General features: G+C 43.0%; 1 protein-coding gene across 4 annotated transcripts in view; it reads left to right on the forward strand.

Moving 5' to 3' along the window:
- TENM4 (teneurin transmembrane protein 4) overlaps window positions 1–23,898 on the forward strand; it is a 607,970-nt gene that overhangs the window by 193,273 nt on the left and 390,799 nt on the right. For 3 of the 4 annotated variants that reach the window (XM_064441474.1, XM_064441478.1, XM_064441475.1), the window contains one exon: window positions 9,863–9,959. The gene's annotated coding sequence lies outside the window, so the exon portion shown is untranslated. The remainder of the gene's footprint in view (window positions 1–9,862; window positions 9,960–23,898) is intronic. The other variant, XM_064441476.1, reaches the window with a different exon arrangement.

Below are 23,898 nucleotides of genomic sequence, written 5' to 3' on the forward strand. Positions count from 1 at the left end.
TATTCTAAGGGAAATTAAGAAAAATGCTGTAATTCTGATCCACAGCATCTTCTTCATAAAAGCATAGCCCTTAGTATCATCGTATGCACTCAGTAGAAAGCAAAGGCAGCTCAGCCACCCTAGTCTTTCCAGTTGAGAAGGAGAGACATTTGCCTCTGGGAGGAAATGAAATATTCCTGTGTTGAGTCATTACAGTACAGTACAATATACCAATCTAGCTCCAGCTGTTCAGCCCTCATTTGGTATTTGCAGTCCTTTTGCTAACAGCACATTTCACTACGTGTGTATATATATGTATGTATGTATATGTAGATACATTTGTGTGTGTGCATCCAGCCACATAAGTAAAATGTATGCTTTGCCCTTTTTTAATACCACCTCATTCTTGAGACTTTACAGAAGTATCTAAATTATTCACCTTGGGCTTACAGGATAGGCAATGGAGGGAGAGAAGGGCACTCAGAGGCCACAGCCCTATCCCTGTCACCACAAATGAAAACCTTTTCATAGCTCTACCCTTGATTGCTCCTTTGTGGTGGGGACCCTCGTTAAAGCCATTCAAATGTCAATATGCCACCTAAACGCAGGAGGTAAATCCTTCCATGTTTTCCGAAAAGGGCCTACATTTGCCTCAGCATGATGGCCAGCAGGACAGGCTACTAAGCACGCAGCAATGGGGCAGACGTAGCGTGTGGCGGACTGCAGAGGAAGAATACGGTTATGAATGTATTCTCTGATGAATTAAAGCATTGATTCATTTGGGATTTCGTAGGACATCCAACCTGGCCTCTCTTTGCTGGTTTGGAACAGTGCAGGTCTTTCTTAAGTATTGTGTCAGATCTGCCAGCCCAGAAGATGTCTCAGGTAGGTGGTGGCCTCTTTCAGGGTCAGAAGCCCAGGAGAACCACTGCCCATTCCTCCTTTGACCTGTCATGTGCTGGAGTGTGATCCCACTGAGCTGGAGGAGAAAGGCTGTGGCAGAGGCACGAGGGATGGTATGTAAAGAAGTCCCTACGTGGTCCACCTTGAGTGCGTCCCTGTCTCAACACCCTCCCCAGCAATGTTACATCCCCAGAAAGCAAGGAGACAAAAGTGAGGAGCACATCCTCCCAACCTAGAAGCACTGAGCTTCAGGAACACTGTCCTTGCCCTCTGTAAACATGATGCTGGTCTCGCTAATGCAGCAACCACTTGGTTTACACCAGTAAATAAATTACAAATCAAAGAATGGGTTCAGCAGCACATTTCAGGCACAATGTGCCCCCAGGCAGTGCAGAACTATCTAACCCAATCTACCTGTTTGCTCACTCCAGCAGCTACATGTTTTAATTTCTGAGAAAACAGCTTTTAAAACCATGTTAAAAGATTATTTAATATCCATTTCATGTACTATTAATTTGTTGCAACAGTTATGCTGGGAGCTTTTGCTTTGTACATTCTGTTAATCATTGGTGTCTGGCATTTTTCATGCTTATTATGCTCTTAAAAAGTTTGCGAACACAAATGTTTCAGTGGAGTTCTTGTGGAGAATATCTGTACAAGTGGGATAAAAACAATGCAAGGAAGTTGCAATTTTCCTCAACATTTTCAAGCCAGACTATGTCAAAGCTCAGATGTACAAATAACCTACAAAATGACCGGAGAGCATGTATAAGGTGATATACGGGAGTGTTTATAGTCCACGAGAAACGTGGGCCCCACATAGCTTAGTCCACAATTGCCAGCCTTTACTAGGGTCAAGTTTTCCATCCTTGAGCTCGATAACTGTGCTCCAGTAAACTTCTCAATGTCAGTTTACCTACCCACTGGCAAAAAAATAGGGGCAGCAATTATCCTTCATTGCAAAGCGTTTGAAGGGTCTTGGATTATAGATCAACATTGGATAAAGGGAAAGATTATTGCTTCCATTTAACAGCTTTAACAAAAAGTGTATTGATGGTGAGATTATGTTTTATTGTTGGTCAAGCCTGTGCTGCAAGACCTGAAGCCATTGCAGGACAACAATTGAGCAACAATTATAGAAACATCTGTTGTGAACTGGGAAACATACTGTGATACTTTTCTAGGCAATATAGAAATTCTTTCTTCTACAAGGACATTTTTAATATACAGTTCAAATAGGCCAGGAGAAACGTTTTTCCTTACAAGATGAACCCAGCAGAAAAAATATTTTTTCCCATGAAAAAAGGAGTAGCTGAAAAAACGATCCAGAAGCCAAAGAAGACAGAAGCCTTTTTTTCACAGTAGACCAGGAAAATATTAATTTTGGAGATGCTGGTGCACAAAAGACATACTTTGATGATTCGAATTTAGTGATATGGCTTTTGAGCCTTTCAAAGCAAGTTTTGTGGCAAGATTCAAAGAAAGGCTTTACATGTGCAGGAAAGCTTCCTTTCTGAACTGCTTCGCAAGCCTTGATCAGATGGGTATGTTAATTTTAAACTCTGCAAGTATAGGACCAACTTCACTACGAAAGGGAAGCTGTAGCATTTTGGTACAATTTCTTAACCCACCTGAAATCTATGTTCAGTGAATCAAACTCCCACAGCAGTAGCAACTCAGTTAAGGTCACTACATGCAGGCTGATGAAAATCCCCTGTTTCTTTGTTCCAGTCAGCCAAAACTGGATATTCTGTCCTCGAGTTTGTCTGGCTTGATAAAATAAGTTATTTACCAGGCTTATTATTATAGTCAACTCTAATGTTTTGAACTGTGTGATTACCACAACGCTGCTTAGCCTTTGCCTACTCTGTGCTGGGGCGGCCTCACCTCGAGTGCTGTGGGCAGCGTTGGGCGCCACAAGACATTGAGGGTATAAAGCTACTGGAGAGTGTCCAGAGGAGGCCACAGAGTTGGGGAAGGGTTTAGAGGGGAAACGCTACACGGAGCGGCTGAAGTCCCTTGGTTTGTTCAGCCTGGAGCAGAGGAGGCCGAGGGCAGCCCTCATGGCGCTCTGCAGCTCCCTCCCAAGGGGAGGAGGAGGGGCAGGGCTGGTCTCTGCTCTCTGGTGACCAACGCCAGGACCCAAGGGAATGGCAGGGAGATGTGCCAGGGGAGGGTGAGGCTGGGTATCAGGAAAAGGCTCTTCCCCCAGAGGGTGGTGGAGCCCTGGAACAGGCTCCCCAGGGAGGCATCACGGCACCAGCCTGGCGATATTCCAGAAGCACTTGGACAAGGCCCTCAGAGCCATGGTGTGAATTTGGGGGTGTCCTGTGCAGGGACAGGAGCTGGACTCGATGATCCTTGTGGGTCCCTTCCAGCTCAGGGCATTCTGTGATTCTATGGTTCTATAATTGTCAAGACAACATTACAGTTATTGGCTGGAGGGGTCGGTACTCATTTGCTTTGAGAAAACATCACCTGGGGTGAGACCCATTGAGTGTTAACTTGTGCAGCTAAAAACTAGACATCTAAGTGGGTCTAGGTTGATAGCTCTATAATGTCTAATATGTAGGTGTCTGAAGTTAGCTGAGGTAAAGCTGTGATGAACGAAGCATAGACAAGCAAATGAGACTTAGATATGGCACGACTAAACGTAGAACATGAAAGCCAGCTTTTTGCACAAAGCATGTCTGGTGATCTTGCAACAGGTGAGGAAGAAGAGCTTAGTACACAAAGGGCACAGGGTAGTAATTCTTTGATGAACATTAAAATGTAATTCTGTGGAAGCTCAACAGGACACATTCCACATCCTTTACTTCTGCTACCATTTCCCAGAAATCCAATTTTTCACCTGAAATTATTACACACTGAGAAAATTATCTTAATTCTGAGAAGCCTCCACTGTGTAGCCTTTTCCAACCTGCACTATAAACTGCTTAAAACTCAGCCTCACCCTTCTTAAAAAAAAAAAACAATAACAGCAGAGATAAAATACTGTGAAATGGCCCCTACGACACAATTGGAACAGATTGGAATGTGCAAAACACTCACTCCACTGGGAGCCGTCCTGGCTGATGAGGTTCAAAATTGACTTGATGTGTGGGCTAAAAAGAAGAAGTGCTTAGGGAAAGAGCAGCTCTCCAGGCTTAACTGCCTCTGCAGATCCTCCCCCAGGATGGCTCAGCCTGCACTCTCCATCCTCCCTCTAATGGTCCTCCCTTGTTTCCTTTTTATCCAAAAGAGGGATGGATAACAAGCCTTAACTCTTTCCCAGCTGAATGAGTGTCTGGGGATGATGGTCCCTCCAGGCAAATCTTGTCACCTGTTATGGGTTGGTTATGAAGGACCTCCTCCTAGATTTCTAAGATCTGCCTTCCCCAGGTATTTCCTGCCAAGGACTGATTGTGTGGATGATGATCATGATGATAATTGTAATAATCTGCTTCTTCTGATTACAAGCTCTCAGCATATGGCAATGATACATTAGGCCAAAGCAAATAAATATTTCTACATGGGAAGTCATTTGATGTGAAAAGAGACTGGCACCCACCTCGCTACTCCTTTCAGGTAGCTGTAGAGAGGATAAGGTTATGGCGGCGGTCGGGCTTCAGTCATCGCAAAGGAATATGACGCCTTACAGAAAGATGTCCTTTGACTCTGCTGAACCCAATGAGACTCGCTTCTGCTTTCATTCACTGTCTTTTGGAACATACTTATGATCTCCAAAGGCATCAGCCATACCTTTCTGTTCTCCATAGGGGAACAAAATAATGAGAGGTTGTCCTGTGAGCAGGGCTTCATTTGGGAGGATGATTTTCAGCTCGTTTCTGCACACGCTGCCTCTGCTTCCAGCTTCATTCCGCTTAGCTGCTGGGTTAGACAGCAAACCCCCAGTCATCACTTACAGCAGAGCGTGATAATGGAATAAAAGATTGAGAGAAATGGGCAGCACGGAGGCAATCAGAAGCAGCAGCAACCAGTTTATGCATCTATGTATTTATTTAATCCTGGTCGTAAGTGCCTCCGACTCATCAGTCTGTCCCTGTTCAGGCACAGCGCTCTGAGGGAACACTTGACTTCAGGCACATATTGAAGCTCTGCTCACTCCAGTGAGACTTAAGCATGTGCTTAATGGTAGATGTCTGCTAAAAGCATTATTTGGGGATGGAGTGGACTACTGAACATGTCTAACTGCTTTGCAGGATCCTCTAGTGCCAGCACAACAGGCTCAGAGATGGGGGCTCACATAGTCCTTTCCAGAAACGCATAGTTAGTCTGTACATCCTTGGTGAGGGCACATCCATGCCCTCCTTCCCTCAGCCGCCTGCCAGCAGCCAGGCCATCTACGACCTTTTCTTGTGCTGCTGAGGATGGCACTGATTACTGCTATCTCAGGGGGGTGTTTCCTTACAAAGTGGACACTGTCGTTAGGAATTCAGCTGGTACCACAGTAATTCAGGGACATCAGGGACATCACACCTACTGTGAGTTAACCAAGGACGGACCAAAGCAGCAGGCTAGCCAGGAAAAGTTCTACTCTTTCCAGTGCTGAACACTGCTTAGACCCCTCAGTCGCTTTTTGAATACATGATCCATTTGGCAATAACATATCTGAAAAGCCCCCAAGCAAGGAAACCCCAAAACAATCCAACCTTCAAAAGCCTGGATTAAAGAGCACAGGTGGCAAGAAAATGTTCTCTCCTTGTGTGTGGTCTCTGATGCAGAAGCCTTGTTTTCACAACACTGATAATGAAAGCCTTTTTATTTTTGGATGCTCTTTAGGGTACAGTGTAATGCATCAAAATAAATCACTGCATTGTACGGCTGTTACGAATGAAAGCTGATGCACCAAATGTCAAGGTTGCTCGTTTTGATTAATCAATGACTATTGCCGATTTTACTAACAGTGTTGAGGAAAGAAATGGTAGTGAAGGGGAAAATGTTGGCTTGATACAAAGACACATATATATAAATATAAAGATGCAATAAGTTTTTATAGATTTAGAGATTATATTGTCTCTAATAATGAGAAACCTCCCTTGGATCTGTGCTTTAGTAGAAAAACTGTATACCATTTTTCCTCTATTTTCACTTAGTAAATGAATTTGATAATCATCTTATTTGAAAAAGCATTCATTACAACTACTGTGGAAAAAACTTCTGATCAAATCAAGAGCATTAGCTTCAAGGCCACCCTTCTTCCTATGAGACAGGAAGTATCTCTGTGATAAATTAACTATGGGTGAATGCTAAGTCTTTAATGAGAAAAACCATGCTCTGTTGAATTCAGCCTTTCATGTGAAAGCTGTTTGGGACCTTACTGAAAAGAATGTGTTAATCAAGAGAAAAGCATAATTACTGTCTTGTCAACAGACACAAATGGGAAAACCTGGTGAAAATGAGGTTGAAATTAACTCCAAAAAACACACACGCACAAAAAGAGTTTTTCTATACGGTTTTCGGAGAGCTTGCTTTACACTGCACAGTGATTTATGACAATTGGAATCTCACTATTTCTGCAATTAATATTGCTGGATGCTTCCTATTCAGGGTAATGTTAATCTTAATAATGCAAATGGAAGTATTATTGTATCTATGCCTCAGAGTTCATATTTCATATTGAGCCAAAGGTTCAATATTTAGCATCCTTCTCAATGGAGCATTCACATTGTATGTGTAGATGAATGTGCACCGAACGTAAAATAACTGAATTAAAATAAACCAGAATACTACGTCTGGCACATAGTATTTTCCCATTTTGCTGTAAGGTCCTGATTGTTCAGGCTTTTTAAACCAATAATAAATTATTGCAATGCAGTGCTAATTTCACCTCACTGAAGTTGTATATGGTATAAACTGCAATGGCGATGAACTTAGATAAAGTTTCTTATGCTTATTTTTAGCAAGTCAAAGGCAATTCATTTCCCACTAGGCCATTTTCAAAAGTTTGGAGTGAAAAAAAGTTGTAATTATTTCCTCATATGAGGAGAATATTAGTGATAAATATTTGTCCTAGATGTCTTTTGGCACTAAATATATTAATGAGAAAGGCTGAAGCAAGAACATGTATTAATTTTGACATGTGTTTAAAAAATAGAAGTATATATAGATTTTATGTAAATATTTTCTAAATTGTCTTCTTCACGTTTTTATCTCCCTCTGTGCTCCTTTAGATAATTTCCTAGCTCATTATTAGTTTCTTTATGATGGCTGATGCTTCTGAAAATATTTGGTCCTTTCCCTTTTTCATTCTTTTTATTTCCTTTCTCTTTGTTTTTTTCCATGAGTCTTGATTGGTGACAGGGGTGGGAGAGAAGAGGGTATAATTGTCCTTTTTTTTGAATCCTGATGGATTTTATTAAAAAAGCATATAAACTTGAAATTTCTGAGAATATTTCAGAGCTGATTCAGAAACATCAATTAATATTCCAGCAAAATAAAGAACCCACATAAACTAAGTCCATACTAAAAATGTCTTTCCTAACCCTTTTTTTCTGTAGCAGAAAATTGCTTTTTGTTTTCATCCAAAAGGAAGGTAACTATTGCATGAAAACTGTTTATCAGGAGGTGACAGTTGTGCATGTGGCCAGGGTGAGAACCTACTTTCTGGGGAACAGAAAAGTGCAGTCATAGAGCAGTGACTAGAGCTTAAATGTCCATCATTATTATCCTCTCCATAGGAAAGAAGGGAAGTCCTTAGGTGGGGAACACATTTTAAACTTTGCAGAGACAAACTTTCTGTATGACATCAGGGAAAGCACTTTTGTCCAGGTCTTCAGAAATATCTCAACAGCCAGCTGAGCGAGAAGGAGGTGCCCAAATAACTTTCAGGACCAGATCCAGCAGATATTACTGTATGTCTTATTCTGTATCCTGCGGTCTGGATTAAGCAGTTATGTGCTCTGGGTACCTGATGCTCACTTCTTCTGGCATCACTTTACATCTAGTTTGGCTTGGTCTTTCAAAACAGCATTCAGACTGTGATATAGATATGTATATGCAGACATATAAACAGAGATTTTTGTTTTATTTAAAAGAAGAGAAGAACTCACTTTGATGGTGCATTTGATGGGTCATCCCAGAGATGCACAGGCAGGCACAGCACAGTAACTTCAGGAGAGCGGTCTAAATGCAAAAGCAGCCGTAAACTCTCGATCTGTAACCATGACTGCTAAAGGAGCAGAGCTGACCACCTCTTTATTCTCTCTGTGCTGGAGCTTATTCACAAAATCGGGAATAATAGCACTTCCCTACCTTGACAAGTAGTTTAAAAATACATATATTAATAATTAGAAGCAGTATAGATATTATGGTGGTGGGGGACCATAAGTGTGCCAGAGTCCTGAGAGAGGAGAATGAACGATTTATTCTCACCTCCTCCTCATTTCCAGATCACCCAGGAAAGCATTCGGGTGAGCAGTGGCCTCCTCTGCTTTTGTTTTCCCTCTCATTGAAGTGAACACCAGCGAGAGAGGAGACTCACAAAATTAATTCAGATTGGTTTAGATAAGGACCCTGTGATGTTGATTAAAATCCATCCACAGAGCCATTAGCAAAGTGAGATAATAAATGAAAATGCGTTGAATCGCATGAGTTTTCTAGTGGGGGAACATCAGGGAGCAGTCTTGAGTCCAGTCTTCTTTAAACATCTTCATTCATTAGCCAAAAGACAGGAAAAGAGTACATGTTAATTAAAATCACAGATGATCCAAATTGGGAAGCACTGCATAAATCAGTGAAGATAGAGAGATTAGAAACCTTAGGCAGGAAATGACAAAATGAGATGCAGCTTCAAGAAATGCATGTGAGGGAGAAATAATCTGTTTGAGACACGATCAGCAGAAAGGATGGCTCTTCAAGAAGCAGAATTAATGGGAGGAAGCCAAAGGATGTGGACCATGGAGCAAAGGGCAATGTAGCAGTGCAGCTATTTAAAGGTGACCTTTGTTCGTTTTCAGTGGACAGCTTGAATTCAAAATTAATTTACAATTGGCAAGATTAAAAGGTCAATGTAGTTTTGGCCCATATATGCAGAAAGAGGTTGCCAAGGAAAGACATGGAAGCTCACGTCTATAAGAGCCTACTTCCATATCATTCAAATGTCCTAATTTTATTTTTCTAATTCTTGAAGACCCTGCGCACCAGATTCTGTGTAAAATAGATGCATATCGAGCAAAATGGGTAGTCTGAGAGAGTTTCTGGCCCTGGCAAATATGGATTTCAATGAAACCACACACAGCCAGTTGCTGCGGTCGCTTCTCCTCCTTCACAGTCCCTATGAGACTTTGTCTCCCTGAGACAAGGAAAGGAGGGGGCTTGAGGCTAATCAGCTAAGGAGAGGCATAAGGGAAGAGGAGCCCCAGCCCTTTCTTTGAACCTCCTACTTGTGGCACGACAGCTTTGTCACACATGCATCATTACTTTTAAACTGAGGCTCTTCAATACCGCAAGCAACTCAGATAAGACAAAATTTACTGATGCGAGTAGAAACACCAAGAAGCATCTGCGTGAGATCTCAGTCATTTTGTTTTAAGAAAGGCAAAAGATTTAAGAAAATAAATATTTGGAAAAACCACATAAATAATAAAAAACCACCTTTCCCCTTCTGAGGACTGTAAAATCACACAACAACTACCATGTTAAACAGAAGCCCTTGAAACTACAATAGAGGAATTGGTAAATTACTTTTTTGGCAGAGGGATGGATGTATGCACAGTTAGCCAAGGAAAGGCATTTAATTCTAAGTGCTGTACAGAAAGCCTTAGCTGATATTTAACAAATACACTTATTTCCATGGGATGAATAAACATACCCTAGTAGAGTTCTGATGTGACATTACACTAGGAACCACGTATGTATGGATGACTGGTTTATGTGCCCTGTCTAACTGTTCACAGTTGGTTTTAATCCATTTAGGATAGCAAATAACTTAAAAAACACTAAACAAACCACTTTTTTTTTTGTCTGTGTCTTTTTACAGGTAGACTGAGAATAATACTTGTCAGCTTAAAACTGCATCCTGCAAGAAGTGTTTGATGGATTATTCCTAGATATTTCTAAGAAGGTAAATACAAAAAGTGAGTACCAATTCCATTACATGGAACGTTTTAATTACGTTTTGTTGTTTAAAATCAAATTATGATAGTTGTAATATTTCTTGTGTAGATTTCTCTAATAGGAGTTGTGAGGAATGTCACTAATTTGTTTATTTTTATTATCTGACAATGATAATTTGCCTTACAGTCCCAGTCAAAGACTCATTTTTACTGTGCCAGGCACTCTAGAAACTTAGACATTCTCTGCATGAAATGCCTCACATCTAAGTAGCAATCAAGAAGCCATGGACAGTGACAGACAGATGGAGACCCATGGATGTAATAAGAAAGTGCTGGTCAGTATGACAAGCAATGCTAATAGAGCATCTGCAGCATAGTCCTTGTCAGTGCTTTCTAGATACTACTGCAGAGAAAGGAAGATAATAACAAGGTTATTTTACAGTATTTATGGGGAGCAGCATGGAAGAAAATAGCACTCATTTGAAAATCCAGCACATGGACTGTGGAAAATGGTTGTGTGGGTTGATTGGATGCAGACAGCCTAGTTGTGATATAAATGGGGAAGGGAGATCAATACCATATCTGGGAAAATGGCCTTTGCATACATGTAATATTATCAGGACATATTTACATCTGTGAAAAATCAGAGAAAGGGATTCTGCAGTAATTAAGATGTTCAACAATAAAAAGCTGAGATAAGAGATTTACCTGGATGGGTAGATAAAGAGGAAAGGCATTATCTTAAGTGTGTTATACAGAACAGATCTGCAGGACTTTTGTCATGGTTTAATGCCAGCTGGCAACTAAGCCCCGCACAGCCACTTGCTCACTCCCCGCGGTGGGATGGAGGAGAGAATTGGAAGAGTAAAAGTGAGAAAACTTGTGGGTTGACATAAAGACAGTTTAATAGGGAAAGCAAAAGCCACGCGTGCATACAGAGGAAAACAAGGAATTAATTCACCCCTTTCCACGGGCAGGCAGGTGTTCCCATCTCGGGGAAGCAGGGCTCCATCACGTGTAACAGTTACTTGGGAAGACAAATGCCATCACTCTGCACGTCCCCCCTTCCTTCTTCTTCCCCAGCTTTATATACTGAGCATGACATCATATGGTGGGGGACATCCCTGGGGTCAGTTGGGGACAGCTGTCCCAGCGGTGCCCCCTCCCAACCCATTGTGCACCCCCAGCTCCTCGCTGGTGGGGTGGGGTGAGAGGCAGAAAAGGCCTTGGCTCTTTGTAAGCACTGCTCAGCAGGAATGAAAACATCCCTGTATTATGAATGCTGTTTTCAACACAAATCCAAAACAGCCCCAAACTGGCTACTGTGAAGAAAATTGACTCTATCCCAGCCAAAATGAGCACAACTTCTATGTAAATGGGAAGTGACATCATCTGGAAGAGGAGTATGAGTTGAAGCTGATATCAAGGTTATGGGCATGTGAAAGGATGGTGACATTGTACACAGTGACAGAGAAGGAAGGTTGCTTGGAGACCATGGCTGGAACTCCTCAAATGTAAAGCAAGCCAAGCTGAGACTGTTGAGTACACAGAAAAAGACAAGGGGAGGGTAGAGAAGTAGCACCATGAATCAAAGTACAATTTGAGGTTGGCAGGGACCTCTGGAGATCATCTAGTTGAAACACCTGCTCAAAGCAGTTTTTCTAGAGGAGGTTGCTCAGGGCTTTGCCCAGCTGGGTTTTTAATATCTTGAAGACCGAGGACACCACAACCTCTCTGTGCTACCTGCCCCAGTGTTTGACCACCCTCTGTGCAAATAAGGTTTTACTAATGTTCAAATGGAATTTCCCATATTTTGGTTTCTGCCCATTGCCTCTTGTCCCGACACTATGCACCACTGGGAAATGCCTGTCTCCATCTTTACCCCACCCATCAGGTTTTATGCACATTAATAAAACCTGCATCTCTCTCATCGTCTCCTTATATTAGAGGTGCTCCAGTCCCTTAAAAATCATCTTATCTCTTCACACAACTTGCACTGATATGTCCATGTCTCTCTTGTACTGGGGAGCTCAGAAAGGGATCCCAGCACCTGAATGTGTCCCACCAGGACCAAGCAAAGGGGAAAGATTGCCTCCCTCAACCTGCTGGCAACACTCTGCCCAATGTAGCCCAGGAGACTGTTGACCTTCCTTGCCTCAAGAGCACATTGTTGTGGTTCACAGTCAACCTGGTGTCTACCAGGACCCCTACCAGGTCCTTTTCTGCCAAGGTGCTTTCCAGCCAGTTGTCCTCATCCTGTGGTGGTACCTGGGGTTACTCCTTCCCGGGGCAGGATTTGGCATTTTCCTTTGCTGAGCTTCAGGAGGTTTCTGTGGGCTCATTTCTCCACCCTGTCCAGATCCCTCTGAATAGCAGTGCAACCCTCTGGTGTATCAGCCACTCCTTCCAGCTTTGTATCACCTGGAAACTTGCTGAAGGTGCACTCTGCCTCATCCAGGTCATTAATGAGAGGCTTAATAGAGGCTTAATTGGACCCAGTATGAACCCCTGGGGTACATCACCAGTGACTGGCCCCTGGTTGGTCTTTCTGCCACTGATACTTTGAGCCTGGCAGCTCAGGCTGTTTCAGTCCACCTCACTGTCCATTTATCTAGGCCATCTTTCATCACTTTATCAATAAGGATGTTATGGGAGACTGTCAACACACTACTAAAGTCAAGATAAGCAACATTCACTGCTCTCCCCTCATTCACTGAGCCTCTCATCTCCCTGCAGACAGTAATCAGGATGATTAAGCATGATTTCTCCTTCATAAATCCATGCTGACTACTCCCAGTCACCTTGTTCTTCATATGGTTAGAACTTATTTCCAGGATTATTTGCTCTATCACCTTCCCAGGGACTGAGGCTGACCGGCCTATAGTTCCCAAATCCTCCATTTTGCACTGCCTGAAACCAGGGGTAACATTTACGTTCTTCCAGTCATCAGGAACCTTCCTCAATTGCTGCAAGCTTTCAAAGATAATTGAGAATGGCCTCACAAGGGCATCATCCAGCTCTCCCAGCACTCACGGGTGCATCCTATCAGGTCCCATGGACTCATGTATATCCACTTCATTCCCTAACCTGATCCTCCTCCACCAAGGATATGTCTTCCTTGCTCCAGACTTTGCCACCTGGGATTGCCGAGGGCAAGTAAAGACCAAGGTGAACAAGATATTGAGCACCTTCTCCATGTCCTTTGTCACCAGGTCCCCTGCCCCATTCAACAGAGAGGCTGCATTATCCCTATTATCATCATCTGTCTAGTGTAAATATTAAAGTTATGTTTGTGGGTTTGATTACAGAGATTGAGTAGAATCATACAGTCATAGAATAATTTATGTTTGAAAAGACACTTAAGATCATGTCCAACCATTAACCTAACACTGCCAAGTCCACCACTCAACCATGTCCCTAAGCACCTCATCTAAACGTCTTTTCAATACCTCCAGGGATGGTAAATCAACCACTTCCCTGAGCAGCCTGTGCCAGTGCTTGACAACGCTTTTGGGGAAGAAATTTTCCCTAATATCCAATCTAAACCTTCCCTGGCACAACTTGAGGCCGTTTCCTTTCATCCTATCACTTGTTACTGGGAAGAAGACACCAACACCCACCTCACTACAACCTCCTTTCAGGTAGCTGTAGAGAGCAATAAGGTCTTCTGTCAGACTCCTTTCCTCCAGACTAAACAATCCCACTTCCCTCAGCCGCTCCTCATAGGACTTTTTCTGTTTCCAAGATTTGTGCTCTAGACCCTTCACCATCTTTGCTGCCCTTCTCTGGACACGCTCCAGCCCCTCCAGGGCCTTCTTGTCCCGAGGGGCCCAAACCTGAGCCCAGCACTCGAGGTGGGGCCTCCCCAGGGCCGAGCACAGGGGCCCCATCCCTGCCCGGCTCCTGCTGGCCACACCAGTGCTGACACAAGCCCGGGGGCTGGTGGCCTCCTTGGCCACCCGGGCACTGCTGGCTCATGCCCAGCCGGCTGTCAGCCAGCACCCCCAGGGCCTTCTCCGCCGGGCACTTCCCAGCCCCTCTGCCCCAGGCCTGGGGCGTTGCCTGGGGTTGTTGTGACCCAAGGGCAGGACCCGGCACTTGGCCTTGTTAAACCTCATACAGCTGGCCTCGGCCCATGGATCCAGCCTGTCCAGGTCCCTCTGCAGAGCCTTCCTGCCCTTGAGCAGATCTTGACTTGGTGTTGTCTGCAAACTTACTGAGGGTGCACTTGATCCCCTTGTCCAAATCATTGATAAAGATATATTAAACAGAACTTTCCCCAACACTAGGCCCTGGGGAATGCCACTTGTGGCTGGCTGCCAACTGGATTTAACCCCATTCACTGCAACAGTTTGATCCCAGCCATCCAGCCAGTTTTTTACCCAGCAAAGAGTAGAGTAGTTTTTTACCCAGTAGTGAGAGAAGAGAACGGAATCAAAGCATTGAGAGTTGGAAGGAGAAATAATGCAGATTTATTTATGGGGGAAAAGACAGGATAACCTGGAGAGGAATTGAGCCAAAGGAGGGCAAAACATCAAAAATGAGAGACTAAATAGTTGGCTGGTTTAGGCAACTGATAAAATAGGGAGGAAATGTATGAAAAGCAAGTTCTTAAGATCTGGCAAAGGAGACTGACTCATTAGAGATGTTGGCAGGAGTGTCTTCAGTGAGATGCAAGATAAGGAAGGCAAATGGAAAATGTCTAAAATGGAGCTGGAGGTTCAGGTCTGCAGTGATTGTAAAGAGTGTGCTGGTTTTAGTTAGGAGAGGAGAGGAGAGGAGAGGAGAGGAGAGGAGAGGAGAGGAGAGGAGAGGAGAGGAGAGGAGAGGAGAGGAGAGGAGAGGAGAGGAGAGGAGAGGAGAGGAGAGGAGAGGAGAGTTTTGAAAGGGCAAGTGGAGAATGAGAAGTTTTGGAGGGAATGGGAGAAAATGGGGCAAGTTGGAGGTCCAAGAAGGGAGTAAGAAGAAGGTGCTTCATCTCCGATGAAATAGTAAAGATGAGGCAATCGGAGAAAAGGATTGGAAAGTGACACATAATGGGAGTGTTGTTACATTAGACAGTTTTCTCCTGAAGGAAACTGGTAAGATCGTGTACACAGAAAGAGGTGGAAACAGCAGGAATGGGAGGCCACAAATTCAGAGTCAAAACAGTACAAAGTTTTCAGAAATTCACATTTAGCCTAGACAGCTAGGGAGGATTTTAAGTGATTAATAGGCAGAACTGAAGAAAAGAATGAATTAGCAGTTGGGAAAGATGACCTGATCAGATTTGCCCCCAAGGTGGTTCAACATGTGAGAGAAATAGCTGGGTGTGTGGATATTTTGAAAATGGATCCTGAGACCTAAATTAAGAGCTGAGTAATCCGGTCTTCCTGTTCAGGCAGTGGGATAACATTGTATCTCTCTAAAATATCAAGTCCATACAGCACATGAGTTGCTGGTTGAGAAGTCTGTCACTCTTTTGCTCTCCCTTTCCTTGTAGACTACTGTCTAGGGCAACTAGACACCTGAATTATGCATGGCTGATGCCATGGGATGAATGCAGGAATTAATGTCCCTTAAGCCCTTAATTCTCATCTGTGTTGCGGGGTCAAAGTTTCCCTTTGATATTTATCTTCTCTATTCAGATTTTAAGAGCTTTTCACCTGGAAGGTGTGCATACAGCACCTAGCGCTAGAGATGAGGGCTGGGGCACCTACAGGCTCCTGCTGTATAAAGAAGCAGGAAATGTTCACCTCAGCCTGGAAAGTCTTGATGTGAATGATGAATGGAGAGAATTAAATATCTGTCAATGAAAAAAGACTGCAAGTATGGTAAGGGGAGTTCTAAAACTCATAGCCCTGAATATAAAGTGATATTTAAATAAAATTGATGCAGAATTATGTTGACTTGCAAGACAGAATGGAAGCGGTTAGCGAACACCAGTGTTTTAATCACCAGCACTGTTCAGATACTGACAAAATAATAGGAGGCAGTTTCCAAAGCATGATAACTCTGCCTGCAGGTTATGTCCAGGAATTCACTCTTTACTCTTGGGGGAGGAACCACTTGCTGCTGTAAGGAATTAAATAGCTTCTTTCCATAACAACAATGAACACTATGAATTCATTGGGAACTCAGAACCTGTGTTTTATTTATATATATACACATATGACATATATATATATGCATATCTATCCTACTCAAATGAAATAGTTTGCTGGGGTTTGGGTTCCTTGGAAGTATTAGGGCTGGTGTGAGCTGAAATGTTGTGTCTGTAGCCAGGATTAAAAAAGTTAAGCCCTGAGAAAGATCTCATTGCAAGGTAAAGACTGTGCATCAAAGAAAAGGGGGAAAAAAAAGGCAGGTGAAAAAATGTCAGAAAAATAACTGTTTTCAAAGTCAGGGTTTCATGGTAAGTGGTAACAGTATAATGAGGTGACAGCCTACAGCAAACTGAGTGGAGTGAGAAAAAGGAGAGGAAATCTCTAAAATAAAGCTCCCCAAGTTGCTGGGAGTCACTGAACATGACAAGCTCTGTTTACTAGATATGGGTAAGTTCACAGGACATATCTAGATGGCTTTTTACTGAAAGTGAATTCTTACTTGTCAACACAACCTGAAGAAATTTAAAAAAATATATTGCTACTCAGTTTTCCTTAACTTTGACACTTTTAACAATGTTTTTGCTGCCAGCTGATCTGATTAGCGAGAAAAGGTCAGAGGACAAATAACAGACCCCAGATCAGTTATCTTCTGTGGAACCACGGCATTTTTCCCCAGTTATGTCCCATGGGCAGTGGAGTCAGCCCTGCCGGCTGTGGGCACTCACAGCTCCACCTTAAGGGGCTGGTCCGTAGCTGCTTCCCAGGTACGCCACGCTGGCTGGTCCACCGCTATCTGCTGAACTGAACTGGCAAGAGGCAATGCCTACATAAAATGAGTACAAACAGCACAAATAATAAGGGCTGTTATTTTCCTGTCTCATTAAAAGGAATAAAATGCCTTGGGGTAGGCAGAGTATTTCTCCGGGTGTTTTTCAGCCAACATCTTTGCTTTGGAGCAGCCAACATTGATCTGGAAACAGGCTGATTTTCTGAGTTGCTTCTCACTTGCAGGTCTCGATGGAAACTGTGGTTCGTTGCTGATCTGAATATTTTTACTCAGCTGAGGAAAGATAGCATTAGCTGGCTGCCATTATGTTCCCCAGCTTGAAAACACGGGCTGTTGTTGCTGGCTTTCATGCCTTTGTGCTGCAACCTGTGCCCTCTTTTCCTATCTATTTTCCTGTTAAACCCCATAAGGCAACTCTTATGTATTTTGGGATGTTTACAAACACTTTATATTAATAAGTTTTTGTGAAAAATCGCCTTTGTCCAGCTAAATAGAAACTGCTAGATAACGTGTACGTCTTGTCAAATTTCCTTAAGTCTCCTGTTTCCTTAGCCTTGATCTACCTGTCACAGGATCTACACGGCATATCTTCTCGTTTACACTACAAATCCAAGATAAGCATCTTTACCAACTGTATATTTATACAGCATCTAACGCGTCGGGCTAGCGACGCACTTAAAGCCTCCAGGTGCTACAGCTGTAGAGATGTTATATAATAGTAGGGAGCTGCTCATTCTCCCTCAGGGCAGCTTGTTTCAACTCACAATATAGAGAGACATTCATTTAAAAGGTTCTTTTTATTCAAGTCAACCTGTCATGCACTGTTAATTAAGCATTAATTAAATATTTCTCTGAGGCACCAGACCATACTTTTTCTTGAATAACCCTGAAGTTTGGCTCAGGATTCTGGAGGAAGGGTGAAACAGACTGGTCTTTGTGACTACTAGAGGCATTATTTATTTGTTTACTTTCTTATTTATTTTAGCAAAAATAAAGCAGAGCAGCCTCCATAATCCTCTCCCCTCCCATTGTTTGCCAGAGGAGGAATTGGCAAAACAATAGGCAGGATGTAATTACCAACTTGGATGTGGGGTGTACGGAGGGGTGGGAGTAGAACCCGGTATGAAATCAGAAGTTTAATACGAGAACTGCTTGTACATTCTTAGTCAATCATTTTCTCCATGGTCAGATTTGCAAGTGAACTGCAGATGTGTTTCTTGGATGCATCAGATTTTGTTTTTCTTTTGCCTTGCTGCAGAAAGCTATTTTCAGTCTCGGTTTTGTTCCTCCTGTTGTGACATGCAGGAGATGTGATCTCACATCCTCTGAAGAACTGATACACAATAGCAACACCGTAACAAAGATCCTGTCATTACACTTTGTTAAAAGAGGTAACTTCATAGCAGTAGAACCGCCTTTTGCTGCAGATGAGGAGTATCTCAGAGAAATCTTTCCCTAGGGATACTTACTGCTCATCTCCTTGTAGTTTAATAATACACCAAAATATCATAGCATCTTCCTTCTGAAATCCACGTGCTATTTAGAGAGCATTAATGAGATCGGCTTAACCCACAGCCTGCACAGTGCAACACCGTTTACACATACCACCCACCTCCACAAACAGGCTGATTCGTCCAGACATTCTAGCGTGGTTTTGCTGCTTTCAGGATCTTGCTGAGTTGCTTTCAGGGTTTCCTTATGTATCTCTGCATGCTCTCGCAATGTACCTTACAGATAGATCTAACAGTGCCATGCACGAGGCCAGCACAGCCAGTCCCACCCTGTGACACCGGACAGTACAGATGCTGCACCAGCAGCTGCTGCATCCTGTTCCCTCTCCATCACTGCGTACCTTTCCCCCTTGCAGCAGATGTGTAGCTCCTATTCGCACTGAGGCACTGCCTCAGAGCCAACCTGAATCCCACTATAACGTGGCCAAATCTCCTCGACACTTCTCACTTTGCAGCTCTGATTGAGCTGCCACTCCTGGAGGCACTGTGCAAGCCCTGGCTTGTCACCCTCCCCCATGGTACAGAGCGCTGACTTCTCTGCGGCCTCCAGTGGGAACTCTGCATCCAGGGGTTTTCATCCTGGTTTGCTTTGGCTCATCCACGTTGGCTGGTGTGAACTCGTTTTGTTCATGGTAAAGCTTTCAAATGCTCTGGCTATCCCAGGCTAGACTTGTTTTAATTTACAGACTCTAATTAGACACTGACTGATAGGGTGGGGAGGATGGTGGGAAGAGGAAGCAAAATTTGCTTTGGGGCGCATAAGCATCAGTTTCCATTCTGCAGGAGAGCACAAAATATTTCTGTATGAAAAAGCAGAGCTTTTTCGTCTAATTTTATGTTAACTTTTCAACTGTGTATGACTATCCTCGACTTTGCTGCTGGGGAAGTTTGGGTTTTGCATGCATTCTCACTGGGGTTAAGAAGCAATTGCACATCACAAAGCAAAACAAATAGGAAGCAAGAGGCATTCATCTCTAATGCAACACGATAATCCGAAACACAGAAGTATGGAAAAATAAATGAATGTGAGCTATAGGATCTGTCTTCACTTGGTACAAGAAAGCACCCTTGAGTACTGCTGCCACAAAACTGTTCAGCATGTGTTTAGCTCATGTGAGGAGTCCTATTAAGTCCTAACATGAAGGACAGGCTTAAATAAGGAAGGCAATTTAAAACATACTTCAGCAGGTGAGATCCTTCCCCTGACTCCATTTTGTAATAACAGCACAGTATTACCAGTGATAATAGTGGACAATCATAACTTTGGCAAGGTTTATCTGCCTTTGAAGTGGAGCAGTCACCTTTTTCACTGTATTGCTAAATTAAGTCTATCTAGTTTATTTTTCTGCAATGGATGCCAAGCAGACAGACTCTTATCTGGTCTAGGCAAAGCAGCAAGTTCTTTATTTTAACACATTTAACCTGTTAGCAGGAATGGACAGTCTGACTCAGCTGAAAGTACTGTCCTGAACATTTATTATTAGCAGTATATTAACCTAATGTGGCCTTGTTGGGAAGATATTTATATTAGATTTTAAATAGAGATCAGCATCTCTGAATTACAGCTCAGCTAAGAAAAGACGAGTAACAGTACTTGGAAATCTCACAAGGATCTTCTAAAACTGGCTGAAGCAAGAGATACACGTGCCTCTGAGAACAGGAGCCCAGGTATAAAGAATCTGAAGGCTGGAGAATTGTTTTTCTGAGCTGGACATCTGGTTTAAGGAGGTTTGTTCATCCCTGCATGATGGAAACAATTTGTTTTCTCCAAGGATTGCTAAATAAAAGGTGCTTGTGGGGCGGGGAAGGTGACTGCATGCCTAAGGCACGCTCTTGGATCTCAGGACAGAGCACTTAGTTCTTTGGGGAAAATAAAAATTAGCTTGGCCAGCCTCGTGCAGAGTTGCTGCCCCGTCCAAGGCAAACACAAAATTCACCTGCAACCCTCAAGTTCTGCTATCTGTGTTAGGGAACTGGCATGTTTTAAGCATAATTACTGGGCACTAAGGTGTCATTCTTCTGGCAGTCCCATCGAGAACAAAACAGGAGAGGCTCCCTAAGAAAAGGAGGCATATGCAGAATACTCTTCCTATTTATCCAGGATCTTAATTCATCCATATTAGATCACGTGTGAAAAAAAAAAATATTGCAGCTGTGCTGGGCAGTGCTCAGCTGCAGACTGTGCTCCACATGACGTTCCCAGTTAGAGTCAGTCACACTGCAAAGGATGCTGGCAAAACGTGGTGGCCTTGATGAGGTGAAAGAACTTTCTAGCACTTCTCCTACACACTTGCTTACAAAGGAGGCCTTCCATGACCCTGAGAGTCTGAGGACTGAGTTTCAAGCTGTCATTTATCTAGACAGTGTTTCTGAGTTTCACTTTATTTTCTTAATTTTATTGGGGTTTTGGGTTTTTTTTTTAATTATGATTTTAATGGTGTGACATTTGCCAGGGAAAACATTTGCAGCAATAAATCTCATCAAAATCTCAACCAAAATCTCATCTATTGCTTGACATTAATTTTGATTCTTTCCACTGCAGCTGTCTCCCTGCAGGTTTCATCTTTGTGCTGGGAGACAGGGATTTGCTCATCCTACTCCATTGCTCTCAGAGCAGCCTCTGGGTGTTACATGATGGGAGGGCACAGAGGAAATCTTGTATTTTTGTAGTTAAATGCAGTGGCATAATTTCTACTTTGCTCCCCATTGTTTGAACCTCTTCTGTTCTCTTTAACCAATTCCTTACCATTTCCTGCATGTTCTGTTAGCACGCTTACCCCACCATCAGAAGGTCTGAAAAAATCTGAGAATAAATCCATTGGCAGGTGTACACGTGGGGCTGGTTTCCCTCTTTGCAATTGCCCTGCTTATTTAGAGTCTGCAGCATCCGCCTCTGTTCCAGGTGGCTCTGGGAGAGGCGACATTGTCTTTCTCCCTCCCATTGCACTGGCCAACCGTGGTAAAAGCAAAAAGCATGTGTGCAATGACAAAAGCAAAAACCACATGTGCAGTGGCATCGTTTCCTGTTTGGGCAGGAGAATTGTGTAGCTGCAGCACTGAGCTCTCCAGAGAAGAAAGCAGGAAAGGGATCGGCTGTGGGAGGTCAAAGAGCTGATGGCAACCTAAAAACAATCCTATCAGGCATTATTCTGTTAACCTGTTTTGGAAATGAACTCAATTGGCAATCCCATGCAGTGAGTGTAAAACAAACCATCTTAAAAATGTTAACATTGAGATTTGCTGACAATACCTCGGGGCAGAAGACAAGCACCTCTGGGGCACATCTAAGAGGAGTATTCTGCTTTCCACGTTGGCACTCTGGATTCTTCTTCACCAAAATATGTTAGCCGGACCCACCACATGTTGAAAATGAAGCAGTGGAATAGCCCAAAGAAAAAGAAAAAAAGCCAGGCAGCTTGCTTGTTTGTTTCCTTGCTCCATTTTTTAAAGCCTGTAGTTACATCCAGGGGGAAAACTGGGGGGTACAACTGGGACACATACTCCTTCATGATGGCATGACTTGCTGAAGTGATAAAATGCATGATGTTTCCTGACACAGGCATATTCTTAGTAGCTGCTGATGAGACAGGATGAGTGGTAGTGCAAATGTTTGCTAACTTGGGTATGGCTTCTGATACGGAAGGTATGCAGAGCTATCTTTGAAGTCTGTAATAGCCAGGCACATATGTAACTAGGATCAGCAGTGGGTGTTCATTCTCCAAGGACACCTCAAAGATTGTGTCAAAAAAAACCAGGAATACCACCCTAAGGGCGATGTCATCGGAACCCTCTCCAAGTCATGGCCATCTTGGAGTGCTGAAGGTCCGCGTGGATGTAGGGGTTGCAGGAACTCATGTCTTGGCAGTAGCTTTGCAATATTCAGCAGCAGGGTATGGATTTGGGAGTCGGTTCTGGGCCCTGGTTTGAAAAAGGGTCTTTTTGTTTCCCCTGAGTTGTTTTTCCATAGTCATGCCAGTGGAACTGTAGAGGAATTGCCAAGGTCATGGTGTTTTGAGACAGCTTGGGCTTTCTCGGAAGACACCTGTGCCTTTTTTTCCTCTTCTTTGGCCATCTCCTTTATTTTTCCAGGCTTGCATCCAAACTCCACAAGTGCATTTTGAATCTTAGGTCAGTTACTCCCGAGTGAAAAGAAATGTATTTAGAAAATCATCCAGAGACCCAGATCAAATATTTAAAAAAAAAATACTGCACTTCAGCTTACCAAAGCCTGGACCACTTGTGCCTCCTTTGCTTTCATTATGACCTTTACAAGAATTTTCATAAGAAAAGGTAGCTGTTCTTGGACTAATAACACTTCTCTTTGTCTCTATCTGTTAGATGAGGATGCTAATAGCAAAAGAGAGATAATTGCGCTTTAATTGGGTTCTGCTTGTTCAAAGAAAGAGGGGGCAAGGGATGCCTTTTGGTTCCCATGGCCCTCTAGATAAGTTTCCACATAATGCCAATTAAGAGCAAAATAAAGGGTATGCAAAACAGATGACAACTGCTGCTTACCAGGAATCATTCTTTTGTGACTAAAACAATGGTGCCTTCAACCAAGGGTGCGCTTGTTGCTGCTGCGCTTTCCCTTATTTTTTTATTGCATTTTGCATAAGATTTGCTGCTGAATTGACTGAGCCTAGAAAAGTTTAAGATGAATGTGACAGTTGGAGCCTTCCAGATGTACGAGTATCTCTGTGTGTGTGTGTGTGTGTGTGTGTGTACACTTGCCAAAAGCAGAAAGGAAAGTCAAATTAAGTTATTTTTTTCCCCCACAAGTTATTTTTATTTTGTTTTTATTTCAAAAGGTGCTATTTTGTACAGGGAGGGGTCAAGGGTTTTTTTTTTTCTTCTCTTTTTCTGCATTTTTTTTTCTTTCTCCTTGTTTGTTAGTTTTAAGGGTAATTATTCACCAGGGCCTTTTCAACTGTCAAATGCAACAAAAGGTAATCCGGCCTCTTCTCTTCCCTGCCCCCACACCCGCCTTTTCCTCCAACAAAAGCAGCCTTTGTTGGGGAGGGTCATCATTTCACAAGGATCGCTCTTCTACTTTATATCAAGGCAACCCCTCATGAATGCTGGGACACTCGGGATGTTGCAGCTGATGCTCTGCCCTGGGTGATGGTACCCATAGACAATTGCCAACTTGACAAATTAGGCTCTGATAGATACCCTGAATGTTTCCTTTCCCTTCAAGAAGGATTTCTGACTTACAACATGAGCTGGTTATCAATTTACCTACAATGCATACCCTGGCATTAATCAGTCTCCATCTAAAGGGTGGTCCTTTACCACTGGCTTGGGTTCACAGCTCTGTTTGACTGGGATGAGCCCTTGGACTTCCCAAATTGTGTTTTCTTTTTTCCTCATGACTTGCAGCTCCTTGCTGTTGAGGAAGCACATAGCGGAGAGAGCACTGCTCAATGCCAATGCATTTTACAGACAGAATTATGCTCCTTATAAATGGATCAATATATGCCAATCTCCAGCTTCATATAAATATTTGCTTAGATACTAAATTGATCTTGTCTTAGATTTGCCATAATTTAAGTCTATGAAGCTATAATCAAGACTCC

Source organism: Phalacrocorax carbo, chromosome 1 (assembly GCF_963921805.1).
Source record: "Phalacrocorax carbo chromosome 1, bPhaCar2.1, whole genome shotgun sequence".
Taxonomy (NCBI): Eukaryota; Metazoa; Chordata; class Aves; order Suliformes; family Phalacrocoracidae; genus Phalacrocorax; species Phalacrocorax carbo.